At 39.0% G+C, this 12,722-nt stretch overlaps 1 protein-coding gene across 5 annotated transcripts in view; it reads left to right on the top strand.

Annotated features, from left to right (window-relative positions):
* Window positions 1-12,722, top strand: part of Exoc6b (exocyst complex component 6B) — a 550,902-nt gene that overhangs the window by 303,883 nt on the left and 234,297 nt on the right. The window lies entirely within an intron of this gene.

Raw genomic sequence — 12,722 nt, 5'->3', positions numbered from 1 at the left:
AAAGGTCTGATCTCCAAAATATATAGAGAACTCAAGAAACTAGACTTTAAAATGCTAATTAATCCAATTAAAAAATGGGGCACTGAACTGAACAGAGAATTCTCAAAAGAAGACGTTCAAATGGCCAAAAGACACAGCTGGCTTCTTGTCTTTGCCTTCTGGGTACTGGGGTTGAAGTCGGAGTGGGCCTTGGCTGGCATGTTTGTTATTTTGTTCTCACATGGCGTTGCAGTGTATTTATTAGGTAAAACCCAGTCAGTCTGAAGATGCTTATTTTCTAGTATGTCTTCATACCCTGAAGAGATAAAGTTTTCATATTTTTTAGATTAAAATTTAACATAGGACATGAGATGGCTACCATAATAAATGAAGGTTTCTTTCTTATTGAATTATTAGGTTTCTTCATCCCATTTATGTACATATGTCATTATATTTTGTTCTAATTTCCCCCTCCCTCATACCTGCTGATTCCCTTCCTTCCCTATGTAGCCCCCGTTCTGTTTTCTTATCACATATATCTCATATATCTGTTACTTTTTATTTTTTTGTAAATCTGGAATTTTTAAAACTTTTAAATTATTTTTAAATGGTTTTACATACTAACCAGGTTCCCCTTCCCTCACCTCTTTCTGCTCCCTGTCCCCCCTCCCCATCTTTCCCCTACCCAAGCCCCCATCCACTCCTCAGAAAGGATAAGGCTTGCTATGGGAGTCAACAAGGTGTGGCACATCAAGGTGAGGCAGTACCAAACCTCTCTTTGTATCAAGGCTGAGCAAGGTATCCCTTCATAAGGAATGGCCTTCAAAATGCCAGTTCATTCACCAGGGACACATTCTGGCACCACTGCCAGTGGCCTAGAGACTTATGCACCAGGGACACATTCTGGCCCCATTGCCAGTGGCCTAGAGACTGCCCAAGCTACAGAACTGTCACCCACATTTAGAGGACCTAGTTAAGTCCCATGTAGGCTCCGCAGCTCTCGGTTCAGAGTCAATGAGCTCCCTCTAGCTTGCTTTCCCCATCATGGTATTGACCCTTTGCCACAGCAGATACCCTACTGTTTAACTAAACTTTAGAGAGTTTCCCAGCAAATTCAGGAAGTTGACAATACCAGATGCTAGGACAGACTTGGCCATCTAGATCCTCATCCTCAATGTCTTAGCATGAAGAACATAGAAGAGAAGAAAATAGATAGAATAAAAATACATGCAGTGTTCAGGGATCTATGGAGGTTTGATGTCTGGTATTATTCATTCTTCATCTTATTTTCTCCAGCCTCTGTGAAATACCCTTTGTTTTTATCAGCAAGCACAGACTATTCTGTGTATGTTTTAGTTTTATATCTGTGTCTTGAGTTCTTGAAAGAATGAAATAGGTAAGAACCAAATAAAACTTTCCTTAATTTCAGAGTTCAGTTACAGCTCTAGGTGTTATAGTCAGCATCCCCCACTGCTATGCCTGTTCACCCTTAGCCGCTCTCTGATTTTCAGTAGCACTTTCACACATGGCTAATCCCAACCGAGCTTCATGGCACCAGCCTGTGAGCTGACTTGAGGGTTAGGAAAACCAGCTGAACTGCCCAGAGGATCACAGAGTTATTGGCAAAACTGAAGCCCAATCCTGAGCTTAGGAGTTAAATTTGAAATATACTTTTCTAATGTATCATTGATGTTTCCATTGTAGAGAAAATGCTGTACGGTTGGATTAAAAAAAAGGGCTTTTTGATAATAATATATTCTGGGCTATCCCTGAAAAATAAATCCATGGTATATTTTGCATTAATTCATGTCTTTGGAGTTTGAGAAAGTTATTTATAAAAGTTATAAAGTAATGCTCTCAGTGGTTATGGAAAGACTGAAAATAATAGTCATATCCTACTCTCTAACACTGGCAATGACTTGGAATTCGGACGTATAGAACTAAAGAAATGCAGTCTAGTAAAGTACGTCAGTCTTGACGTATAACAGTGTATGGGTAGGGTGGGGTGCTGAGCAGAAAGAATACGTTGAGTTATTTTCTCCTAAGATTGGGAGGGTTGCCTGATGAGGATGCTAGTAATGTGCTAGTGTTGACGTAGCTTTGGGCTTGTCAGGATGGTTTTTAATTGAAATTTATGTTTCTCTCTGTTGCTCTCTCTTTACGTCTGGCTTGGGAAAATCAGGTGGGGAGTTTCAGGTGCTATTTTAAGAATGTCACTGCCAGCTCAGTTAGTCAGGGCCAGAGTTGTTCTGGACTACTCTTAGGGTAGGGCTTCCTTTCACAGCTTGCCAAATGGTTCTTTATTATGTCAGATTAGTGTGCAGTTTGTTCCAGGCTCTTACTTCAAGTAGACCTTCCCATTCAGAAAAATAGCAAAAATTTCCCTTCTTTCCAGGCATAGCTCTGTTATTCTTTTAGTAGAGTCCTTTAGATATTTGGCCATTTAAACTATGCTTCTTTTTTTAAAAAAAAAAAAAGATTTATATATTATGTATATAGTGTTCTATGTGCCTGCAGGCCAGAAGAGGACACCAGATCTCATCTTGGATGGTTGTGAACCACCATGTGGTTGCTGGGAGTTGAACTCAGGACCTTTGGAAGAGCATCCAGTGCTCTTAACCTCTGAGCCATCTCTCAAGCCCCCTAAACCATGCTCTTCTGAAAATTTCTACTGTGCGCCACTTAATGATCCTGAACTTGTGTATTCAGTACTTTCTGGGTTGGGGTATTGCTAGATGGCCAACTACTGTGTTGGTAGTGACTAAAGGATATTGATCTCAGGGTTACCAAAGCTTCTAGGACGGGAAGTTCTCCTCCTGGTACCAGCTCTGCTAACTTTTGCCCTGGCTAACACTCGACACAGTACAGGATCCACTTCAGTGCCCACCTATCAACTCCCAGGAAGCACTTTTATTCCTTTTCTGTGTTTTTTAGCTCAGTATCAGGCAGAGTGTGTGCCAGTCACTACGCATTATCTCCTTTAGACTCTTGATCCCAATCCAGTGGAATTAGCCAGGAGACATGTCAATGCCTGTGAGACAGAGCCTGTGTTACAGAAAAGGTAACTAAGGAAACACCTTCATGTCTTTTCTATATGTCCTTGTTCATTGTTTTAAAACAAAACAGAAAAAATTTGAAGAAACTAAGTGACTTAAGAGTTTCACCACAGTTTCATTGGCTTCCTGATAGTCATTGTTTCCGGACACATTTGATGTTTTTTATAAGCAATTAATTGTAATAATATCATACTTAACTACATATATCACACATATTTCTTTGTACAAATAGATTCATATTACTGTTTTTATATTTATATGATTCTGCATCAAGAGGAAAGGAATGCTAATTATAAGAGCTGATGATGAGGGTGATGCTCATGACTCTGTTTAGTGAGAAATTCCTGAAGGCTGTGGACCATAGCATGTCGTTTGTGTAGGTTGTATTTTTCCTTTATATTCTTATTATTTTTATTAAGTTTATTCATTTATTTTACATCCCCACCGAAGTTTCCCTTCTCTACTCTTCTCTTATTTCTTCCCCCAACCTCCACTCTGCCCATCCCCCAATCCACTCCTCCTCTGTTTCTTTTCAGAGGGGCAGACCTTCTATGGGTATCAACCAAGCATGGTATATCAAATTGAGGTAGGATTAAGCTCTTCTATCAAGGCTAGGCAAAGTGACCTAGTATGAGGACTAGGTTCCCAAAAACCAGCCAAAGTATTAAGGACAGGTCGTTCGCCCACTGCTAGGAGTTCCAGAAGTAGACCTAGCTGCACAGCTGTCACATTTGTAGAGGGTCTAAGTTGGTCCCATGCAGAATCCCTAGTTGTTGGTCTCTATGAGCTTCTATGAGCTCAGTTTAGTTGTTTCTGTGGGTTCACTTGTGATTACCTTGATACCCATCACCCCCTAACCTACTGGCTTGTACAATCCTTCTTTCTTCAGCAGGATTCCCTGAGCTTGGCCCAGTGCTTGGCTGTGGGTCTCTGCATCTGTCCGCATCAGTTATTGGATGAAGGCTCTGTGATAACAACTGGGGCAGTCACCAATCTGATACCGGAGACGGCCAGTTCAGGCTACCTATTCAGTATTGTTAGGAGTATCATCTGGGGTCATCCTTCTAGATTTGTGGAAGTTTTTCTTGCACCAGGTTTCTACTGTCATATAAAGACATCTTTCAGTACTGTCTCCCTAGAGCCCCACCACCGGATCCCTCATGTTTCCATTGCCACCCTCCTCGAGTCCACTCAGGAGATCTCTTCTATTTCCCCTTCCCAGGGAATCCATGTATCTCTCTTTGTTCCCTCCTTGTTACTTGGCCTCTCTTGGACTGAATTGTCACATGGTTATCCTTTACTTTACAGCTAATATCCACTTATGAGTGAGTATAAACCATGTTTGTCTTTCAGGGTGATTTTTTTTCTAGTTCCATCCATTTGCCTTTAAATGTCTTGATGTTATTTTTCCTTTTTTTACTGCTGAGTTATACTTCATTATGTAAATGTACCACATTTTCTTTATCCATTATGTGGTCGAGGGGCATCTGGGTTGTTTCTGGGTTCTGGCTATTATAAATAATGCTGCTATGAACACAGGTAAGCAAGTATCCTTGTGTTATGAGGGAGTGTCTTTTGGGTGTATGCCCAAGAGTGGTATAGCTGAGTCTTGATTATAGGTTCCCAATTTTCTGAGAAACTGCCACACTGATTTCCAAAGTGCCTGAACAAGTTTGCACTCTGACCAGCAGTGTGTGTAGGGGGGTGTTCTTCTTGCTCCACATCCTCTCTAGCATAAGCTGTTATCAGTGTTTTTGACTTTGGCCATTCTGACAAATGGAATCTCAGTCATTTTGATTTACATTTCCCTGATGGCAAAGGATGTTAAGCTCTCTTTAACGTAGATCTTTGCTGTTAGAGATTCTTCTGTTAAGGATTCTATGTTTAGATCTGTACTTCGTTTTTAAATTGAATTATTTGATTTTTGATGCCTAGTTTTTTGAGTTCTTTATATATTTTGGAGATGGGTCCTCTGTCAGATGTAGGACTGGTGAAGATCTTTTCCCAGTCTGTAGGCTGCCGTTCTGTGTAGGTTGTATTATTTAATCTTCAAAATAGTATCATTTTATAACCCTGGCAGTATATATTTTACAGGTGATACAGTTGAGGCACTTTTATTCTTTTAATTTATTCTTTTAAAAAAGCTATCTTTTCTCATTTTACATGCCAAATCTAGTTCCCCCTCCCTTCCTCCCTCCCTCCTGACCCCTCCACTTCCCCCCATCCTCTCTTCCATCCCCTATCTACTCCTCAGAGAGGGTAAGGCTTCCCATGGGAAGCCAACAAAGTCTAGCTCATTGCTTTGAGGCAGGACCAAGGCCCTTCTCACTATATCTAGGCTGAGCTACGAATCTCTCCTGAGAGAATGGGTCCCAAAAAGCCAGAACAAGCAGTAAAGCTTAATCCTGGTCTCACTGTCAGTGGTTCCACAGTCTGCCCCAGCTATCCAACTGTCACCCTCATTCAGAGGGCCTAGTTTGGTCCTATGCTGGTTTTCTTGCTGTCAGGTCTGAGTTGGGAGTTGAAAGGCTTCCATTAGCTTAGGTAAGCTGTTTCAGTGGGTATCCCCAATCATGGTCTTGACCTCTTTGCTTGTATTCTCATTCCTCCAGTTGAGGTACTTTTGAGATAGTAAATAAATTGCTTCTAATCATGTAACTAGGGCTTAAACCAGGGTTCTAACTCAGGATTCGAACTGGAACTCAAACTCCTTTAGCTATGGGTATTTTAGATATTTTTTTCTACTCACTACTTTGATGAGTATTTAGTTGGAATTATTAAAGCCTTTAAAAAGGCATGCACATTTAAAATTGTCTCACATGTAACCCCTTAGAAAAGGTAATAATTATTTGGCATTTCTTAAAAAAAGAATATGAGAACTGACTTGTTTATTCCCAACAGTTCTGGGTTAGGATTAATATTGTGTTGTTTTCACTTAAAATCACTGTTGCCTGCAGCTAGAGGCTAGACATCACTTTTTATATATTCAGGAAATGTTTATACTGATTGAGGCCAATATTTTTGGTTGGGATGCGTGTTTAGCAATTCATGCCTCTTGTTGCATGTCTCAGCAATTTGCTTATTTTTATTTTTGTGAATAGTGAGGGACATTGAGCTATTTCTAGTGTAAAGTTTCAGTATTGTTCTTATTCAAGCAAGTCTTTTTAATGGCCTAGATACTACTTTGTTTTGGTAAAAAACCTAGAACTGGAATATCCTGCTTAACTTTTTGTTAATGTTATTGTTGATTCATATATTTCTACTAAATTTATATAAATGCCATGCTTTTAATTTTGAAATTCGTGGAAATTTTTCTTATGGAAGAATGAATACCTAGTATAATTTGGTAAGACTTTAAAAAGATGTATAGTCCATACTTCCATAAAATTGGTAAATGTCCAGTATGCAAAGTGCCAAAATCCTATGTTATGTACAAATTATGTACAGGCAAATTATGGCAAAGATTCTAGTGGGGATTAAATGATATAACCACTCTGGAAATCAACGTACCGCTTTTTTTCAAACTTAAAGTATAACCAAAAGGCACTCTTGGTCATTTATCCCTTCTGACTACCATCTTTACAAGGATATTTATAGCAGCAGTTTTCATAATTGAGTCACACTAAGTGAGTGGTTAATTAAACGGTGGATTATTCCTCAGCAATAGAGCTAAAAGCACATTGACATGTCCTTGACCTGGAGAATTTTGCAGGTGAATAAGGCAGTCCTAGAAGGTAAAAACCTCATGATTCTATTAAAGAGACATTATAGTTTTTTTGGCATTTGGTTATATGTAGTGCGCATGCTCCTGTGTATGTGTGTTCGTGTGTGTGGATGGGCACAGCCTGTGCATGTGTCAGTGTTTGAGTGTGGAGGACTAGGCTGACATAAGAACCTTCCTGTATCACTCTCCACTTTCAGTGAGGCAGGATCTCTGCTTTGAGTCCAGAGCTTATTTACTTTGTTAGTCTAGCTAGTCAGCTAATCCCAGAGATTCCCTGTTTGTGAAATTACAGGTAAGCCACCAAGCCCACTGGATATGTATGTGGGTTCTGGTGATTTAGCCCTCATACTTGCATAGAATGTACTTTATTTACTTATTCATCTTCCTGATCCATAATGTAAATGACAAAATTCTAGAATTGAGATCAGGTTAGTGGTTACCAAGAACTAGGCGGTACAGGGTCAGAGGGCAGTCAGAGCTGTAAATGGGAACTTGGGAGATCCTTCCACTTTTGAAAATGTACATCATGGTTATGTCATTGTAAATATCCTTTCATGATGTAATAGTTCTCTAAGATGTTTGCTGATGAGGGGAACAGGTGAAGTGTGCTGGAGTTTTTTCTCTTTTATTGCATCAGTATGTTGATGTAGAATTCTCAAGATAGGAAAGTTCAACCAAAGTCTCAGTGGAACATTTTGATCAACTTTTACCTCTCTTTTTTTTCTTATTTCTTATAATATTTACCAAGTATAAACATATTTCCATTTGGTTTACGTTTAGTCATTCTGCTTATTTTTTAGGAGCCATTGAGTCTCAGTATGACGGACTATATATTCTTAGATTCTAAATTTGTCTGTTTCTATACAGCATCTCTGTATGTCAGGGGATAAGATTTATTTGAACAAAACTTTCCAATCCTAACTTAAGTATACAAAGGCTCTGTGTGTGTGTGTGTGTGTGTGTGTGTGTGTGTGTGTGTAATGTGTTTTAAAATTTCAGGAGGCACCACGTGTCTTCAATAAAGGATCCATTACATACATTTGTGCATCATAATAATGTGTATAACTTTGTTTATAATGTACTTTGAACCTCAGATTTTGTGTTTCTTCTAGCATTAACTTTCTTGTAGCTATCTGGGTAGTCACTTTGAAGCTGTCTGACTCTTTGTATAAAATGTTTATATTGCACCTTCTATGTTAAATTCCTTACTTTTCATTTATGAGAACTGTTGCCAGTCTTTCATTACCTTCATTTATACGAAGATTATTTATTTTTTTTAAAAGCCACATTTCCCAATTAGCTCTTAAGCAGAGGCTCTATTCATTTTTGACAAATGAAGCAGAGTAGGAGACTTGTTTGGAGAAGTTTCAATTTTCAAATTGTAAAACACCTTAACATTTTAGAAGATTAACACAAATGCGTTAGGGTATAAGAGACTTTCCTTAAAAATTATACTGTGCTGCTGGGTGGTAGTGGCACACTCCTTTAATCCCAGGACTCGGGAGGCAGAGGCAGGCAGCTCTCCGAGTTCAAGGCCAGCCTGGTCTACAGAGCGAGTTCAGGACAGCCAGAGATACACAGAGAAACCCTGTCTCAAAAAAAGAAACAAGCAAAAAAAAAATTACACTGTGAAATTAGGTGTTTATTTAGTCCTTTTGATGATTGTCAGCTTTGGGAATAATTCCTTGGAGAGAATGCAGAAATGCCCCATTTTCTTTTGGATCCATTTTTTTTTCTAATGGAAAGAATGACTATCCTTGCTTTTCGTGTATGGAAAATTCTCTTAGAAATTTTTTGTGTCTTCTTATTGGTCTAGCAGTTTAGCTTAACCACCTTCTTACATATCCTTGGTTGTTCTGGTATGTTAGAGACTATGTAATAAAAAGGTGGGATTGGGGTGGGGGCAATGTAACTCATATAATATTGTTTTTAAAAGTGTAGAGTAACTTAAGTTTTAATTGTCTGTATTAATTCTGTCATGTACTAAAATTTTCTTGTTAATTTTCCTGAACTGGATTGGCTCTTTAAGTCATTAGTCTATAAAGTGCACAGTTATATACAGATTATTCAGGTTAGGGATTCTGTAGCAAAAGGAACACTTAACCTTATAAGTGAAATTCAAATCTTTGCCTGATCAATTCCCCTAATCACAGAGGAAGTCTGCATTTTTGCTCTTGCCAGGTAAGTAGGTTGTAATTCTAAGCGGTTTGGTTTACTAAGCATGATTAAGACACCCTTCCCTTTGAGGTTTACCCTTTCACTTTAAGGTACAACTGTTTATCATCTTAGGTCAAAGGTTATAAAAAGCAGTCATCAATTAGAGCTTTATTGGTTGTAATTGGTAATGCTCTGAAAGGAGCCAGCTGAACTGAATCTGATAATAAAAGACTCTTTGTGAAAATATTTAATAAATTAACACTCTGTCGTGGACCGGGGAAGCTAATTATAAAGGCCAAGATTGTTAATCATGATGTTTACATTCTTCAAAAGCACAGACTGCTCCACAATCGTTAGACCTCGGGTTTTTTCTTTTCTATGTTTAAACCCCAGAGGGGATGCTCTTCCGTGCCTCCTGCCTGGGTATCGCTGCAGGAGGAAATGCCAAGACAAACACTGGTTATATGGGTATCTGAAAAATAAATAGGACTCTGCCAGAACATCAGACTGCCTGTGCTCTTTCCTAGAAGGGTCAGAAGTTTATGTAGATTAATTTTTGAATAAAATAAAAAGTGGAAGCATTTGGAAAAAATGACGTTTTTAATGATAAATTGTCTTGAAGAGAAATTACCCTTTTTTCATAGCTTATTTTCTAAGATGTTTTAACATTGTGACATTGTTGTGGCTTTTGAAATGAAAGCATTTTTCTGACCTTTAAAATAGGTTTCCAGAGTTGTGACACACACCATCCTGACTCCTGAGTGACCTTGCTCGGGGAATACTCTGAATGGGTTTTTACATCTGGGAACAGAATGTTTCTAGATTTAAGCAATAGGGGGCATCTTGGGGTTGTTCTTTACATATGTTCCTGCAGTCTGATCTTTAGGGCAGTTCTAATGAAAGAAACCCTGCTTTGGGCCTGCTGTGCAAATTAGCCATCTGGTGAAGTGTAATATCCCGCTGAACATCATTATGGGGCCCTAGGAAGAGTGCTCTCCTTTACAGATGGACACAAATTAAAATCGCCCTTTAAGTTTTTTTTTTTTTTTTAAACTCTGAATAAACCTGTCTACACTTGGTTGCTGTGACAGTTAAAAGAGTGTTCCAGCTGCAGGCAGGGTGGTGAAATTACAGGCTTTGCCCCAATGGAAATATTGCTTCCTGTAGACAAGCCGGAAGAACAATGGTGTGCATTTCCCTTCTTCTGTTCACTTCTTTGTTCTTTGTTTAGGAGTTTTGCTATTTCTTAGTCTGAGGGTTATTTTCTTTACAGTGATTAGTAAAAACGTCTTTCATAGTCAGCATACCATAGAAAGAATTGCTCGGTTAAGACTTGTGAAGTCAGCCAGTGTCCTAGTCAGTATGCCATCGAAGAGGATATAGTGTCTGTCCTCTTTTGCATACTTTGTAGAATTATTGCCCACATGAGGCGGCTTCTTGATGTCAGCTTTTTACCATTTCTATAACACTACACAAAAATTCCATTATTATTTTAAGACATGAGACTCAGTAACTACATGAAATAGGTGTTTGTACTTGGTTGTTCCATAGGATCCATGAGGTATTTTCCTTGCCTTACTGTGAAAATTAGTCTTTGTGGCTTTGTCTGTCACCTGTGCATATCTTCCAGACACTATAAGTCACCTCCATGTTAGTCATGGTGTCTAACACAATGCAAGTCTTCATAAGGAATTGATATACTTGCTGTTTAGGGAATAGTGATATGGGAAACAACCTGCATATGTTACATGTACAGTTCTGTGGATTTCTTTCCTTTCTCTCTCTGTCTTTTTCCCTCCCTCATTCCTTCTATCCCTCTTTCTTTCTTTCTTCCTTCCTTCCTTCCTTCCTTCCTTCCTTCCTTCCTTCCTTCCTTTCTTTCTTTCTTTCTTTCTTTCTTTCTTTCTTTCCTCCCTCTCTTCTTCCCTCCCTCCCTCCCTCCCTTCTTTCTTTTTTTTCTTTCTTGGTTTTTTGAGACAGGGTTTCTCTGTGGCTTTGGAGCCTGTGTCCTGGAACTAGCACTTGTAGACCATGCTGGCCTCGAACTCACAGAGATTGCCCTGCCTCTGCCTCCTGAGTGGGATTAAAGGCGTGCGCTCCCCCCCCCCCCCGCCAGCTCTAATTCTTTCAATTTGTATAAATGTTAGGTCCCACCTGCTCCCCAAACATTTTCTGTCAGTAAACTAATCCTTTATGTCCCTCGCTTCTCCTCTCCTTCAAAACTATAGAATCTGTTAGTGATTCAGAGTTTGGAGCTAAAATGAAGCCCCTGTGTTCATCTAGTGACCTGTTTCTGAATGGGGAAGTACTGCACCAGTTACTCAGACTAGACTGGGCAAATGCCTGCTTCTTGAATTTGCCTTTAGACACCAAGTTGATAAAATTGGCCGAAGGAATAGACTTATGAAAGGTGAATTATTTAATAGCCACCAGGGATAATCCAACTCACCTTTGTTAACTTGGAAGCCAGACTTATTAGATAAGTTGGTCCTTTTTCTATTAAAGGAATATTAGAAAGAAAATGAATTTGATTTTTATATAGAATTTCCTCTTGTATATTCTCTATTATTTACAAGAAAGAAATCAAATTAGTGCCTGATGGTCTAATTAGAATGGAGGCTTTCTCTAAATTCACGGTTAAGTGTATCTTGGCTCTGAAGAATGTTAAATATGTAATGTCACACTAGGATAATAAAGGTCATTTAGGGCTGTTAACCTTAAAATGAAAAGCCCTCCTGTGTATACAGCATGTAATTGACATTTAACTGCACCAGTATCCTATGTGTTGGTAACAAGTAGGGAATAACTTTAGCATATCAAATGGCAGTTTCCACTTGTTACTTAATAATTTGAATAATTTCCATCCTCATTAAATGGTGAATGAATAAAGTGATGAAACAGTCATGCTAATATTTGATTTCATTTTATAGATAAGAAGTACTTGTAGAGAGTGATAATCACTTTAGCAGTTTTAGGTGTTTATTTTTAAGGTCACAGGGCTTAATAGCCATGATCCAGGGGCCAAGTTCATCTTGCGACCTATATCTATTTAGCCTGTGGACTGAAACTGAGTTAGACATTCTTAACATAAAAAAGTAAGACTTCCTGAAATGTAAAAATTAGAATATCTTTATTTCGGTTTCTTCAAGGAAGGTTTTTGGGTACATGCCACATTTCTTTGTGGTTGTCTGCAGCCATCTCAGCATTGCAGAAGAATTAGTGAAGCAGCTGCTGGTCAGCCTAGAGAAGCAGTTGTCCTCTTTATAGAGGGTTTTTGCCCAGAACCCACCCCACGCTGTGGTATGTTTGTTTGATTGTGACTTCAGTTAGTGTTCTCAGTTCAGGTAGATAATAACATAACAAAGAAGTCATGCTGAATAAGCTTCAACATTTTATGTGGTGGAAGAAAACACCCTAGATAATTGCACGAATAGAGGCTGCTTTCTCCTTACCACCTAGCTCATCTGATTTATCTTTTAAAAAAAAAAGGACATATATAAATGCTTGTTTTGGGTGAGGCTTCATATTTCATTAAGTCCATGTAGCAGCTGCACAAGGTGGAAATCTTTTTCTTTTGTGGTTTTAATTTTCAAGTTTTTTTAAATTTATTTATTTATTGATGATTTCTGTCTCTTCTCCGCCACTGCCTCCCATTTCCCTCCCCCTCCCCCAAACAAGTCCCCCTCCCTCCTCAGCCCAAAGATCAGTCAGGGTCCCTGCCCTGTGGGAAGTCCAAGGACCACCCACCTCCATCCAGGTCTAGTAAGGTGAGCATCCAAACTGCCTAGGCTCCCACAAAGCCAGTA

The sequence above is a fragment of the Alexandromys fortis genome, unplaced genomic scaffold, assembly GCF_014885135.2.
Source record: "Alexandromys fortis isolate MF-2015 unplaced genomic scaffold, M_Fortis_MF-2015_v1.1 scaffold_138, whole genome shotgun sequence".
Classification (NCBI taxonomy): Eukaryota; Metazoa; Chordata; class Mammalia; order Rodentia; family Cricetidae; genus Alexandromys; species Alexandromys fortis.
This window is presented reverse-complemented; position numbering and strand designations above follow the sequence as displayed.